This window comes from Schistocerca nitens, chromosome 4 (genome assembly GCF_023898315.1).
Source record: "Schistocerca nitens isolate TAMUIC-IGC-003100 chromosome 4, iqSchNite1.1, whole genome shotgun sequence".
NCBI lineage: Eukaryota > Metazoa > Arthropoda > Insecta > Orthoptera > Acrididae > Schistocerca > Schistocerca nitens.
This window is the reverse complement of record NC_064617.1, coordinates 287,599,902-287,616,056: the sequence shown is the minus strand read 5'-3', so window position 1 is coordinate 287,616,056 and position 16,155 is coordinate 287,599,902. Positions and strand designations below refer to the sequence as shown.

At 43.9% G+C, this 16,155-nt stretch overlaps 1 protein-coding gene across 2 annotated transcripts in view; it reads left to right on the top strand.

The window, feature by feature from the left end:
* Positions 1 to 1,140: 1,140 nt before the first annotated feature.
* LOC126251457 (serine-rich adhesin for platelets-like) overlaps positions 1,141 to 16,155 on the top strand; it is a 417,638-nt gene continuing 402,623 nt past the window's right edge. For both annotated transcript variants that reach the window (XM_049951888.1, XM_049951887.1), the window contains exon 1: positions 1,141 to 1,385. The gene's annotated coding sequence lies outside the window, so the exon portion shown is untranslated. The remainder of the gene's footprint in view (positions 1,386 to 16,155) is intronic.

Genomic DNA, 16,155 nt, shown 5'->3' with positions numbered 1-16,155 from the left:
GGCCTTCACTTAACGAGCGAGAGCAGCGGCGTTCGCGTAGAGTTGTCAGTGCTAACAGAGAAGCAACACTTCGAGAAATAACCGCAGAAATCAGTGTGGGACGTATGACGAACGTATCCGTTAGGACAGTGCGTCGGAATTTGGCGTTAACGTGCTGTAGCAGCAGACGATCGATACGAATGCCTTTGGTAACAGCTCGACATCGCCTGCAGCGCCTCTCCTGCGCTCTTGAGCAAATCGGTTGGACCTTAGACGGATAGAAAAGCTTCTCCTAGTCAGAGGAGTCCCGATTTCAGATGGGAACAGCTGATGGTAGGGTTTGAGTGTGGCGCATACCCCACGAAGTCATGCATTCAGATTGTCAACATGGCATTGTGCAAGCTGGTAGTGGATCCGTAAGGGCGTGAGCAGTGTTTACGTAGAATAGACTGGATCCTTATGTCCAGCTGAAGCGATCATTGATGGTCCATGTCACTGGTTACAATTGTTCGCGATTGATTTGAAGAACATTCTGGACAGTTCGAGTGAATGTTTTGGCCACCCATATCGCCCGACACGAATCCAATCGAACATTTCTGGGACGCAATCGAGAAGTCAGTTCGTGGACAAAATCCTGCACTCGCAACTCTTTCGCGATTATGAGTGGCTATAGCGACAGCTTTTCTCAATGTTTCTGCAGGGGACTCAGAACGACATGACGCATCGAGTTGCTGTACTTCGCCGGGAAAAAGGAGGTGCGACGTGATAGTAGGAAGTGTCCTACAACTTTTGTCAGCTCAGAGTACGCAAGGACCAGCTGACAGCGCTCATTAGCTGTAGATCTTGTTGCCATTCGCAATGTTTCTCAGATTCACGGTGCTACTCCGCAATAAACAGCCGCCTCGTCGGGAGATGAATGAGACACTCAGAGTGCGGTGCGATGTGCCTTACTTATAAAAGCGGGCAGAGGAGTGGAGGAGACCGCCTCGACTTTCCCTCGGGCAGGTGCCTTCCGCCAGCCGTGCCCCACGGCGAAGTGTGCCGCGCGGCTCCCAGGAGCGGCGAGGAATGCGCGTACTGCGCATGCGCGGGCCGGCGCTCGCCCGAGCGCGTCTCCTAGCCGCCCCGGGCCGGCGCGGCGGCGGCAGTCAGTCGGCCGTGACTCCAGAGGGTGCCCGGGGTAGGCGCAGTCCAGCCAGTCCAGCGTCCGTAACTCCTCCTCGCGCCGCGCTCTGACCTACGTCGCCCGCGTGTACCGTTTTGCTGAGTCCACCGGCTGGCGTTTCGTGTTCCTTTCAGTTCTCGTCCGGACGCGACTGCCGGCGTCTCGGCTACTGCGGGGTTGCCTAGCGACGCTGGGGCGAGCGACATGGCCGTCTGGGAGCACTGCGAGCGAGCGCTGAACGGTGAGTACGGCGTGCGGCTACTGTACGCGACACGAGCGCAGCTGGCGTCGCAGGCTTCCTTCCGGTGCGACCCTTTGTGCTGGCCGGCGGCCGCAGCGTGGGAGCGAAAAAACGCGAGCGCCAGACAATCGCTCTCCGGGCTCAATGCTCGTCCAGCGTACGTGCCGCTCTCTCGGCTGCTACCGTTCCCCTCCTCTCACACTCGTCCGGAAGAAAAATCGGACGAGTGCGGGCGGGACTTAGGGATGGGAAAAGTCAATCAGCTAAAACCGATACCGGTATCTTAGTTGTGAATTATCGGTATTTGTTTGGTCTCGGTTATAACGGACGTTCTTATTTTTTACTAATAAACCGAAATATCAATTAGCCACAGCAACAACAGTAAAAATTTTCGTTTTTAAATGATCCTATTTAAAAAAGGAGTAATTTTTATTCGAAAAATTTGCATTGCTTTGCGGTATTATACTAAATGGGAAAACGTAATCTGTGCTATTTTAATAACTGTGCCGACAGGAACGAGCAACCAAAAACATGACATAAGACTTGGTACAGCACTGCTGAGACAATAATCTCCCTATAAATCGTTGATGGTGTACAGCAACCAGCCACAAGTTGATTTTAGGGTTGCTTTATTTAAAAAGTACTGTTAGCAGTTCCGAAATTTTTCACAATTCATTCATGGAAAAACCGCCAGATGATGAATTGTGAAAAATTCGAAACCGCTAAGGGTACTTTTTAAATAAAGTAACGTAAAATAAATTTGTGGCCGGTTGCTGTACAATACCAACAATTTATTTCGTCTAACATCCACGATCTCAAACCATGTCTTCGTTTGACAAAATTGCAATACTGTTCCTGTTGCTGTGTGTCGAGAAAACTGACGGTCAAGTGTTCTATTTTTCTTCTTATTTATCCGTTTTCAAGGGCTACAAGCAGATAATCGCAGCAAATCGGCTACTTGCACATACACAAGTAGTCGATCTGCTGCGATTATCTGCATGTAGCCCTTGAAAAGTGATAAATAACACGAAAAATAGAACCCTTGATCGTCAGTTTTCACCTTTTAGCACTGATTGTTTTTCATAATGCCGAAAGAGTGGCGTGATCCCCGATTGCAACTTGATTTTTGAGTAGAATTTCAAAAAGATTAGAATCAGTGGAAGAACACTGTTGATTTTTTTTTTTTTTTTGTAGTATTCAACCACTTAATGAGTGTTCAAGAAAAGCAGTGAACAGTGAACGGATTAAGTTTTCTTTTATTTGGCCATTTAATTTAATATTTTGATTCTGTGTGTCTTGGAACTAAGTGAGCGAAAATTTTTCAGCCTCTGTTACATTTCTGCGTTTATTACAGGAAATAGTAGGAATAAAAAACATAAAATCGGTTATTTTAGAAACCGGTTACTTTGTGCGGTTTTAGTAGTAAGATTAAAAATGACATGAAAAAAACGATATAACAGAACACCGGTTGTTTCACCAATAAATGCTATCCCTAGTAGAACTCGAGCTCTGAACGTTCTGTGCAAACTTAATGTAGCCTATATCTACATACAGTATAAAAGGCTTGTGTGTGTGTGTACTGACAGAGACTTTTCTCCACGACCACACACTGCCACCCAGTCATAGTTGTGGTGCTATGTAGCCCTTGGTCTCATGGTGGCCCTAAGGGAATTTGGTCGCGGTGCGTGGCAGCGGGTGATTGTGACGAACAAACATCTAGAGAAATAAATATTCTTAGGAAAAGCTGTGACTCACGAACTTTACCGTACATGTGAAAACGCTTTATTGTTTCATTCGTCCGACATAAGACGATGTTTGCTCGGTTTCGTCATTCAGACTTTAATAACGACGTGTAATATCAAATATTCGTAGGTCAGTTTTTAAACTGTCAGCCCGTTTTCGTGAGTCATACTTTACCGTTGATTAACACAGACACAAAGAACAAATTACAGATAGACTCAAAGTTAAAAATACTCGTAAATAACAAATGACTAATCGAACCGTACAGTACAGTCATATGGCCGGGCGAGGTGGCCGAGCGGTTATAGGCGTTACAGTCTGGAACCACGCGACCGCTACGGTCGCAGGTTCGAATCCTGCCGCGGGCATGGATGTGTGTCATGTCCTTACGTTAGTTAGGTTTAAGTAGTTCTTAGTTCTAGGGGACTGATGGCCTTAGAAGTTAAGCCCCATAGTGCTCAGAGCCATTTTTGAACTACAGTCATTTCAAATAAAAATTTTTGTTATTCTTCGTGAGTGTAATCAATCCTTTACATAATTTATCGCGTTTTCAGCAATCACTTTGCATTGGCCCCCTGGTGTTACCCGCGGTTAAATATGTCTACGTAAAGTAACTTTAATGCCAGTACTGATGAAACCGGCTGAGGATTGTATAAGCGAGTACATACACTAAAGCGGTAAAGCTGATGTCGTAGACAATGTAACTTTTTCTAAGAGAACTAAGTGTTCCACATTGCACATTTTATTGGGACATCTGCCAACCACATTCACCCACTTCCACCTCCGATAGTATGGATGAAACACGTTGAGGACTCTTATCACCCCTACATTGCATCGTGAATGAAATAATAAAAAAACCCTTGCACGTGTACGGTAAAGTTCGTAAGTCATATACGAGGTGTGTTCAAAAAGTAAGGTGACTATATATTTTTATGAAAAAATATTTATTTATTCATCAATATTCATGTTTCCCCTTCAAAGTAATCCCCTTCAAATACGACACACTTGTGCCAACGTTATTCCAATCCTCGAAGCACTTCTCATAAGCACTTTTTAGTATAGCCTTGAGCACTTCCAGCGATACAGTTTTATTTCCTCAGTCATTGAAAATCTTCGTCCTTTCATAGGCCCCTTCAGTTTCGGAAACAGGAAAAAGTCGCAGGGAGGGAAAATCCGGTGAATATGGTGGCTGAGGCATGGTTGTCGTGTTGTTTTGGCCAAAAAATCTCTCACAAGGAACGATGAATTGTCGTGATGCAAAAGCCATGAATTGTTTATCCACAATTCCGGACGTTTTTTGCGTATCGCTTCTCGCAAACGGCGCATAACGTCAAAGTAATACTCGTTATTGACCGTACGACCTCGAGGAAAAAATTCATAATGCACTGTGCCACTGTAACTGAACAAAACAGTGAGCAAAACTTTGGCATTTGATCGAACTTGGTGTGCTTTTTTCGGTCTTGGCTCTCCGGGATGCTTCCATTGGGACGACTGGGCTTTGGTTTCGACGTCATAACAGTAAACCCGTGTTTCGTCACCAGTTCTGACCCTTTTGAGAAAATCAGGATCAATATTGACGTCATTCAAGAGCTCCTAAGCGATGCTCATGCGACGGTTCTTCTGATCAAAGTTGAGAGGTTTTGGAACAAACTTCGCTGACACACGTCTCATGCCCAAAACATCAAAAAAATTGCGAGCCGACCGATATGCCAAAATCCTCAACAACTTCTCTTACGGTTATTCGACGATTTTCGAAAACAATTTTGTTCGCAGCTCTGACGTTATCATCTATTGTTGATGTGATGGGGCGTCCAGAGCGACGTTCGTCATTGGCATCTCCTCTCCCATCTTGGAAGTTTGTCCCACTTGTAAACATTTTTTTACTTAGAGCAGACTCACTGTATGACACTGTCAACACTTCAAGTGTTTTACACTTTCGCACAAAATTTGATGCAAATTCTTTGCTCCACTTTTGATAATAATCGAAAATCTCTGAGCACAGTAAAACACGTCCAACCTTTCTATCTGTCAAAAACAAACGAAGTATGCTATACTCGTGAAACTGTGAAGATATGTTCGGGACATGTGTACGAACATGACAAAAAAAAGATCGATAGTCGAATGTACGTTGCCCGCGCAATTTGAAAAGTCGTCTTACTTTTTGAACAGCCCTCGTATCATTTAGTTTTACCTAATAACATTTATTACTCCATATTTAGCCGATTTTTGTCCACCACTCTCATCCACTGCCACGCACAGCGACCAATAGGATAACTCCATTCATAACATCCTCTACGAGGTATACGTCTGCGTGCATCTCATATCTAGAATGCTACTTGTGCCTTCTCCTATGCCATTTATCCTGACCCGAACAACGAGGGTTTTGTCAGTAGTTATGTGTACAGATAGTTCATCTATAGGTTTTGATGAATGAGTCTGCGAGTTTCAAAAAACGTGACACAAACGGCCATATCTTTTGCTTGCATTAACTTAGAAGCTAAAATTTTTACACCGCCAAGGAACAATAGACCTTAGTATTACACACAAATTTCAACATTATACCACTACCCGTTCCCGAGAAGAAGGGGGTCTCGACAGACGATTAGGCAGATAGACAGGCGGTCAACAAATGGCATCTACATCTATATCTACGTGATTACTCTGCTATTCACAATTAAGTGCCTGGCAGAGGGTTCAATGAACCACCTTCAAGCTATCTCTCTCACAGTTCCACTCTCGAACGGTGAGCTGGAAAAACGAGCACTTAAATTTTTCTGTGCGAGCCCTGATTTCTCTTATTTTTATGTGAGATTATTACAGATTAAAAATTTTCGGATTTCTTCCTTTGCTATTACTATGAAACCTTGGTTCTTGCCGAATTTCATGACTAGGTCAAGGGGAAGTGAAGGTTTGGTAAGTTAGTTTGCGCGTATCAAAACATATAGCATAAATGACCGTATCTTCTGACTGCATTGACTTAGAAGCTTAAAGTTTTTTCCAGCGCCAGGGGACCGTAGAACTTATATTCGGCACAACCATCAACTTGCTACCTTACGGAACCTAAAAAAATGAGCGAACTGTGTATACTGTAAACACAGCAAAGATGGAGGTTTCAACTTGCTGTAAATGTTTCAGCGTGTCTAAGACTTGTTTTATTGTCCAGTTGTATTTTTAATAACACAGATGAAAGCTGAAAAACACTTTTTCAATGTCAGTTGCTGATTGTCATGTTCTTTATAGCGTTAAATCTAGATACCACAGCAAAACATCTCTTTACTCTCCATTTTTTTTACAATTAAAATTCAATATTTTTTTTCAAAAATGCATATTTTGCAATGTCAATGATGTAAGACTCGTGTGCTATTTCATTTAATAATATTATGAAGTTGAGATTTGGTAGCTGAGATTGATTTATTTAGTGTACAGGCTGAACCAGAACCCCATCGACAAAATCGGTGGTCGTTCATGGGTATCTTCTGGCTATTTTGGGGTATATAAGGTATCTGTGGTCTCCGGTGGCTCGATCCAGAATAATAACGTAATTATGAATTATTGAATTATTCGGATTTGTTACGAGAATTGTCTTTGTTTCTGTGAAATGACTTACACACCACCCAGAAAGCCTGTAATACGCAGTCACCAAACAGTAGTAACGCCAAAGGCTCCTGTTATTCTCGGGCGCCTATGTACAAGTGTTAAACTCCTGTGATGTGGTTGCCGTCGCTGCAGGAACAGCTGAGTGTAGCGTCGACGTGACGCTTCGCCATTACATTCAGTCAACCCGTGGACGATATGCCTATCGGCCGAGTCTTCATTAGTAAACGTATGCATACTACTGTGTATCGCTGTTAACGTACAGCAAACACTACTGGAAAAACAAACCCACAACGGGACCGAGCAGTACTGAATGCAAGCTTGAGAACCAAGAGTAAAATACGCCCTACTGTTGTCAACAGCATTTACCGTGAGTGAATGGAGCAAGTTTGTTTCCAAACAAGACACTATCTCATACCGCGGACATTTGCACTGCTGTGCAGATTTTTTTGATGTGATACCGATATTAGAGGCAAGGAATCAAACTAAATGTAATTACCGGAGACCACGAGTCCCTTATACCAAAATACTCTAAAAATATCCCTGAACAACCTCCGAAGTTTTGTCGGTGGAGTTCTGATTCATTTTATATATCGTAACTACCGTGACAAGCGCTTTGGTTCTCTTTTTGCGCAAGAGTCTCGTGAATTAAAAGAATCTATTATCACCGCTATGGATTAAGTTGGATCTAATGAAACGGTTCATGAAGGCCTTAGTGAATGCTATAAGCTTCCTCGACTGTCTGAAGGGAAACTGAAAGAAAGCATGGTTTTTGTACTTGACATTAAAAAAAAGTTTGATTCCAACTGCTAATCAAAATTATTGTAGTTGCGGTGAAGTGTTGGTTATCATTCAGGTATGTTGTTATCAAGTTCTGAAGTAACAAAAAGGACCCACGTTATATTTCTGGTGTAATCAGCATAATGGAAACGTTCAAGAAGTTAGGCTGTTTGATGAGCATCAAGTATCACCTTTTGAATAATTATGACTATTTCTTGTCCTAAAATTTTACGTACTATCAGTAGGAACAAAGTGAGCTCTTTAATCGAAACATCATAATGATAGAAAGCCGCTATCAGGGCCGCAGGAATACCAATATGCTCGGAGACATGTATTGGTCACTTCACCGATACATACAACGGACGCATTTCATTGGAGAAAAAACTGCGTTTGATGGTGCGAGAAGAAGAGATTAAGGCAACAGAAGCAAAGGGACGCGTAATTACTATGTAATAAGGAAGTATTTTCTGTTTATAATTCAACAACAGACTCGTTTATATGAAAAATAAAGTCATTTATGTTGCAAGTGTTTTGCTCTTATGACACAGAAAAAACTGGGGTTAGATATGAATTAAGTTATCCTATAATCAATGAGATTAACTTACTGCCTAATAAAGAATAATCGAAAAATATTTGCCGTTATATAAACAATTCTAACATATAACCTTGCGTGCCTGAAACATTTTCCCCAAACAGCTTGTGAAACTGTACACTACGATAGTGTCACAAGAGAACAGAAGAGAAATAATGTCTTCTCTTGCAGAGGAATAATCTAAATGTTTATGAGGCAAATGCGACTGTCATAATTTTTGAGTGGTATTGAAGTATGTTATCAGCAATTGAAATGATTTTTAAGACTGTTCTCATGAAAAAATTATCATTTCTCTTCACTAGCAAAAAGCTCACAAACCATAAGAAAAGGAAAAATACTCAGAGAGTCAAACATTTCTGGTGGGTGTTTCAAGTGGGAAGACATTGGTTGTTACAGTACTGTGTTCCTTCCTTAAGTGTTGTCGTCGGTCACGTTCCACTCAAAACAGAAGACAAGAAATCAAATGTTGTGTTCTACTACGTAGTACATGTTGAATGAGATGGCACTGTAGTTAAGCCTGGGGACCCATATTCTTGAGGAATGCCTTTCGTCTTGATTTAAGTTTTCTTGATATCCCTAAACATCTGCATCAACATAAGCTACCTGGCGGTGTATGGCGGAAAATACTTCCTGTACAACTAACTGATCCCCCTCCGTTAACGACGCGTGGGAAGAGCAGTTGTCGGTAAACCACTACATTAGCTCTAATTTCTCCAATTTGCTCCTTGTGGTCATTTCGTGAGACGTATGCACAAGGCCGTCATATGTTGTCAGACTCTTTCCGGAACGTACTCTCTTGGAATTTCTCCGTTACGCACAGCGCAGATCTTCGTAGCGTTGCCACTGGAGTTTGTTTAGCATCTTCGTAGCGCCCTCGCGTGGGCGAGATGATCCCGTCACAAAACGGCGGCGCTCTTAATTGAATCTTGTCTAGTTGTTCTGTTAATCCTATCTTTAACGGGGAGTGAATTTCCTTTCTCAAGTTGACAACTTATTTCCTCAGGACTCTATGTCGCACTATTCTTTAATACTCTAAGGAGGTAGACATCGTCAAGATAAACATCTATGTCCATCTCTTTTCCGCTAACGGCGTTCATTAGAGGCCGAATTTTGTAACCACCGTAATCAGGTTGTCTGGCAGGTCATTGCTCTTACATTTTAACCGACTGGCAACGGAAAATTGGTGTATCACTTTCGGAAGACTTTGTGACGTGCAGGTCTTGTTCTAAAACTAATGTAGCCTGCTTATGTTCGGTGCGCAATGACACTGGTAGCACAAGGCATTATGTACGCAAAGGCTTCGTCGTAGCTCGCAGTTCCAATAGTGGCCACGTAGTTTCGTTTTCTAGAAACAGTTGCCCCTCTGTCTTTGACTTCGATCGGAGTCGAACGATTAACGAAAAGTAAATATCGTTGGTTCTGAAACGTAGCAGCAAGGGCCTCAGAACGCTGATGTGGTCCCCATAAATTCTTCGCAGTCAGTGAACGGCAGTGGGTGCGATTTCATATTCACTGAAGATGATAGCTACACACGCACTTTCCTCCCAGATGCCCTATTATCAGGTTCTCCTTATGCTGTCCTCTAAAAGCAGAAGAAAATATGTACCAGTCAGGCAGAAGTACGAGGTGCATTCAAGTTCTAAGGCCTCCGATTTTTTTTCTAATTAACTACTCACCCGAAATCGATGAAACTGGTGTTACTTCTCGACGTAATCGCCCTGCAGACGTACACATTTTTCACAACGCTGACGCCATGATTCCATGGCAGCGGCGAAGGCTTCTTTAGGAGTCTGTTTTGACCACTGGAAAATCGCTAAGGCAATAGCAGCACGGCTGGTGAATGTGCGGCCACGGAGAGTGTCTTTCATTGTTGGAAAAAGCCAAAAGTCACTAGGAGCCAGGTCAGGTGAGTAGGGAGCACGAGGAATCACTTCAAAGTTGTTATCACGAAGAAACTGTTGTGTAACGTTAGCTCGATGTGCGGGTGCGTTGTCTTGGTGAAACAGCATATGCGCAGCCCTTCCCGGACGTTTTTGTTGCAGTGCAGGAAGGAATTTGTTCTTCAAAACATTTTCGTAGGATGCACCTGTTACCGTAGTGCCCTTTGGAACGCAATGGGTAAGTATTACGCCCTCGCTGTCCCAGAACATGGACACCATCATTTTTTCAGCACTGGCGGTTACCCGAAATTTTTTTGGTGGCGGTGAATCTGTGTCCTTCCATTGAGCTGACTGGCGCTTTGTTTCTGGATTGAAAAATGGCATCCACGTCTCATCCATTGTCACAACCGACGAAAAGAAAGTCCCATTCATGCTATCGTTGCGCGTCAACATTGCTTGGCAACATGCCACAGGGGCAGCCGTTTGGTCGTGCGTCAGTATTCGTGGCACTCACCTGGATGACACTTTTCGCATTTTCAGGTCGTCATGCAGGATTGTGTGCACAGAACCCACAGAAATGCCAACTCTGGAGGCGATCTGTTCAACAGTGATTCGGCGATCCCCCAAAACAATTCTCTCCACTTTCTCGATCATGTCGTCAGACCGGCTTGTGCGAGCCCGAGGTTGTTTCGGTTTGTTGTCACACGATGTTCTGCCTTCATTAAACTGTCGCACCCACGAACGCACTTTCGACACATCCATAACTCCATCACCACATGTCTCCTTCAACTGTCGATGAATTTCAATTGGTTTCGCACCACGCAAATTCAGAAAACGAATGATTGCACGCTGTTCAAGTATGGAAAACGTCGCCATTTTAAGTATTTAAAACAGTTCTCATTCTCGCCGCTGGCGGTAAAATTTCATCTGCCGTACGGTGCTGCCATCTCAGGGACGTATTGACAATGAACGCGGCCTCATTTTGAAACAATGCGCATGTTTCTATCTCTTTCCAGTCCGGAGAAAAAAAATTGGAGGCCTTAGAACTTGAATGCACCTCGTATTTGCTATCATCAAAGTCACTGACTTGCCTCTCAGTAAAACTCCCCAAGGCAATGGTTAGCACACTGGACTCACATTCGGGAGGACGGCGGTTCAAACCCGCGTCCGGCCATGCTGATTTAGGTTTTCCGTGATTTCCCTAGATCACTTCATGCAAATGCTGAGACGGTTGCTTTGAGAGTGCACGGCCGATTTCCTTCCCCATCCTCCCCTGATCCGAGCTTTTGCTCCGTCTCTAACGATCTCGTTGTCGACGGGACGTTAAACACTAATCTCGTCCTCCTCATCGTAAGACAAGTGCTGCTGCACCTGGAGTGAAGCTCACTTGAGCACAGTTCGCACACCAGAAATGTCTGCAACCCATACAGACAAATAGAATTGCTGAAGTCTAGTTCTTTATACACACTGATCAGAAAAAAATGGGTGTAGACAAGGTTTCCATTCATTCTAATGCTCATTTAAAGAATGCGGAAGAGGATATTGGGATGGAGATTCAGACCCCTCGTTATTCAGTTACGAGGCTAGGTTTTAAATCTCTGCAGCCCCTAACTCAGGTCTGAACGCCCCTCTTCGAATTTGATATTTCAGTGGAGATTGAGGAGCTGCTATATTACCGAGCTCAACACACTCAGTTACTATCGGTTAGCTTTGCCCATCCAGTCCAACCGTATAGTGATCTGTAAGGTCGACCGAACTAGCTGACACAATGGTTAACTCGCTTGGAATTTGTTTTTCGGAGGAGCAGCGCTCGAGTCGCAATCGAGTTATCTCGATCTTAGGTTTTCTGTAATTACAATAAAAACAAATACTTTTATGATTTTCCCACCAAAACACTGCCGGTGTCCTTTTCCCTAAATGTCCACTGACTTTAGTGCACCGTTTCTAATCGTTTCTAATGACTTCTATGTTTTGTTCCTTATAATACCTTTTATACCTTATAATGTACGATCTCTGAAATTCTATTCTATATGTTCAAGACACGAGAGGATTTTCCATCTGTGGGATAACTGAGACATACGGGCAACACTCACGATTAGTTTCCTAATACGATGTGTGATCGATGTTGCGGACAAAACCGCTTCACATTTTCGTGTCGAGCATTCAGAGAGAGTAGCTGCCTGAGGCATCAAGGAATAGTCATGGAGAGAACTGGGACGGGGAGGGGAAGAATAAAAATTGTAGACGTAGACCTGGACAAAAATACAGTAAGCTGGTTCAAACGGATCCATTTTGCAGAAATTATTCACAGATGAAGAGCCTTGTACAGGATAGAGTAGCGTGGACAGCTGCATCAAACCTGTCTCCGGACAGAAAACCGCAATAACATGGTGTAGTAGTTGCAGGGCTATACGTCAACCACTCAAATGAGCAGTCTTAATTTGTGGAAGGTAGCAACCTAGCTGGAATACTTATCCTAAGCGAATCTCAATGCTCCATAGGATGAAATCAACAGAAAACGTTCGGCACAGCATTCGAGCGATAGCCTCATCTTATACCATAGCTTCCATAAATTAAGCTATATGCCGATCCGAACACTAAACCAATAAAGCGAACAGTCCTCCATGTAACTAACTTCAGTCATAACAAAATATCGGAAAGTCTGTTTCGTGTACCAGTGAGCGTTTCGGTAATGCGCAACTCCGTACATCCGCCAGTGCAGTCTCAATCACACCATCTTCCTACCACCACCATACTGGGACTTTTTGTGTGCAAAAGTACGTGCGTATTTCATTTTTAGCCGTTTCTCCCGAGTCGCTCTGTCTGCCAAATCTGAATGTCAAAACACCGGGCATAGTGCTGAAAATGAAATGTGTGTGGATACTTGAGGGACCAAACTGCTGAGGTTATCGGTCCCTAGTATTACACACTACTTGAACTAAGTTAAATTAACTTACGCTAGGAAAAACACATACACCCATGCCCGAGGGAGGACTCGAACCTCCTGCGGGAGGGGCAGCGCAGTCCGTGACATGGCGCCCTAAACCGCGCGGCCACTCCGCGCGGCCGGCATAGTGCTGGTTCGTATCCAATGCCCGAGATTTACGTGACAAAGCAGCTGAAAATTCATTTTGTCGGCAGTCTTCAATCTTGACCATCACTGGAGCACGTGTACAGTCTCTTTTTACTAAACGTTTCCTAGCAAATCATAACAAGCGTTACATCACTATACCTCGCGTTTCGTAGCATTTTAGCAGAGAGTGCACAAACACAGTTAACCGATGCTTCTCTCTGATGTACTCTCAGTCCCTCGCAGTACGCCACTCACAACACACCATGGACAACTATGCGATCAACGGGCTAGTTTAATGCCAGAATGACATCTCGAACAAAGTGGTTTAAAGCAACAATGTAGATTGGGTTCTAATAAAACGTCAAAGAGTTTGGATGGGTAAGAGACATACGAGGTGTGGCTAGAAAAAAACCGGACTAGTACTGGTGAAACAATAAAACGAATGCAATAAGGCTGAAAGTCGCGTGGCCTGTCACGTGACTCTCGCTCCGCCTACTGCTCGAGTTTCATCTGCCTCCTGCACTCAGTCTACCCGTGGCGTCTGTTTTAAGTAGTTGACGTTTTGTCTGTGCGTCGGAAAATGTTGAGTGTACAGAAAGAACAGCGTGTTAACATCAAATTTTGTTTCAAACCAGGAAAATCTGCAAGTGAAACGTTTGTAATGTTACGACAAGTGTACGGCGATGATTGTTTATCGCGAACACAAGTGTTTGAGTGGTTTAAACGATTTAAAGATGGCCGCGAAGACACCAGTGATGACACTCGCACTGGCAGACCATTGTCAGCAAAAACTGATGCAAACATTGAAAAAATCGGTAAACTTGTTCGACAAGATCGCCGTTTAACAATCAGAGCAGTGTCTGAGTTAACAGGAGTTGACAAGGAAAGTGTTAGGCAGATTCTTCATGAAAGTTTCAACATGAACAAAGTGTGTTCAAAAATGTTCCAAAGTGTCTCACAGTTGAACAGAAGGAACGCCGAAGAATGATTTGTTCTGACACCCTGGAAAACATTGAAAGTGATCCCACCTTCTTACAAAATGTTATTACTTGCGATGAATCGTGGTTTTTTACTTACGATCCCGAAACTAAACGCCAATCGATGCATTGGAAAACTCCTGGTTCTCCACGACAAAAAAAAGCACGAATGTCAAAATCGAAATTCAAGGCAATGATGATTGTTTTTTTTGACATCAAAGGGATTGTGCACATTGATTGGGTACCAGAGGGACAAACAGTGAATCAGCATTACTACATTAGCGTCCTGGCTACCCTACGTGAGCGAGTACGGAGAAAACGGAACGATTTGTGGAGAAAAAAGTCATGGATCCTTCACCAAGACAATGCCCCAGCTCACAGTGCGTTGTCAGTGAAGACGTTTTTGGCAAAACACAACATTCCACATCTTAGATCATCCACCCTACTCACCTGATTTGGCCCCCTGTGACTTTTTTGTTTTCCCTAAAGTCAAGTCAGCTTTGAAAGGAACTAGATTTGAGACTGTTGAAGCAGTAAAAGAAAAAGCGACGGAAGTAATGTATGGACTTACCGAAAATGATCTGCAGCATTGCTATGAACAGTGGAAAATTCGTATGGAGCGGTGTAGAGACCGAGGAGGAGAGTACATTGAAGGAGATAACATGAAATTGTAAATAATTGTAAATAAATGTTTTTTCCAGCATCAGTCCGGTTTTTTTCTAGCCGCACCTCGTACATGCGTACCACTAATCCAAAAAAATGCATCCTGGGATGCTCTCCGTGAGAGGCACCTCCGGGCATCTCTGAGTCTCGCTGCCGCTGCAACATACTTCGATATACGAAGGTTGTCCAGAAAGTAAGTTCCGATCGGTCGCGAAATGGAAACCACAGAGACAATCCGGTAAAGCTTTGCACAGATGTCTTGGGCAGTGTCTGTAGTGTGCCCGTCGATCGTGTCGCGTCGCTCTTTTCAGTTTTGAGTGAACAGTGAGCACGTAAAGATGAGTAGGGAATAGCGTCTCCCGCCAAGTACGAGGGACTGGTTAGAGATTTCGCCTGTGTCATGCAGCCCACGTAACACAACTGTCGAGCAGTTCCTTCTTCATGCCAATTCTCGGCCGCACACTGCAGGGGCAATGAAGACGCTCCTGCAGCGTCTCCCATGAGAAGTGTTTGGTCACCCACAATACAGTCCGTAATTGGCTCCCCCTGAGTCTCATCTCTGCTCACAAGAACCGCTGACTATGAAGACAACATTTTTGCTCAGACAACGAGCTACAGATCAGTGCTGATAACTGGCCGAAAGCACAGACGGCTGCTTTCTACGACGAGGATATAGGAAAGTTGATGCAACACTACGACAACACTCGAAGTTGGAGCGGCGGCTATGTAGAGAAGTAGGTGGAAGGTGTACCTAACTGTTGCAAATAAAACGTTTCTGGTTTTCGCTGTGGTTTCCATTTCGCGACCGATCGGAACTTAATTTCTCAACAAACCTCGTATATGTGTCATAGAATAGAATAATATGCTTATCTGCGATACTTAAGAAAGAGCGTTAAAGGAAGAGCCCTGCAGGCAGATCTCCTATCTGCCGGCCGCGGTGGCGGTGCGGTTCTAGGCGCTGCAGTCCGGAACCGCGGGACTGCTACGGTCGCAGGTTCGAATCCTGCCTCGGGCATGGACGTGTGTGATGTCCTTAGGTTAGTTAGGTTTAAGTAGTTCTAAGTTCTAGGGGACTGATGATATAAGACGTTAAGTCCCATAGTGCTCAGAGCTATTTGAACCATTTTGATCTCCTATCTCGGAAGCCATTCTGAATAGGGCATATGTGCATTTGGAGTTTTTTTGCTTCATAAGAGTTTTCTGTCGTGTCCCTGAATGCTCACCATTCCTCATGGTATGCCCTGTATAAACCAAGAAGTGTCAGCTTAACCAAATGACTACCCTCCCCCCCCCCCCCACCCCATTCTTCCTCTCCCTTTAAGTATTATTAATATTTAGGGTTAAAACGAGTATTACCAATGCACCGTAGTCGGGCCTCTCCAGAGCTGCTAATGAAGTGTTGTGTGGTATTGGCATCTTCACGGTCTCATGAGTGGGTGGCGTGTCGTGTTAGTCCTTACTAATGTCGTAG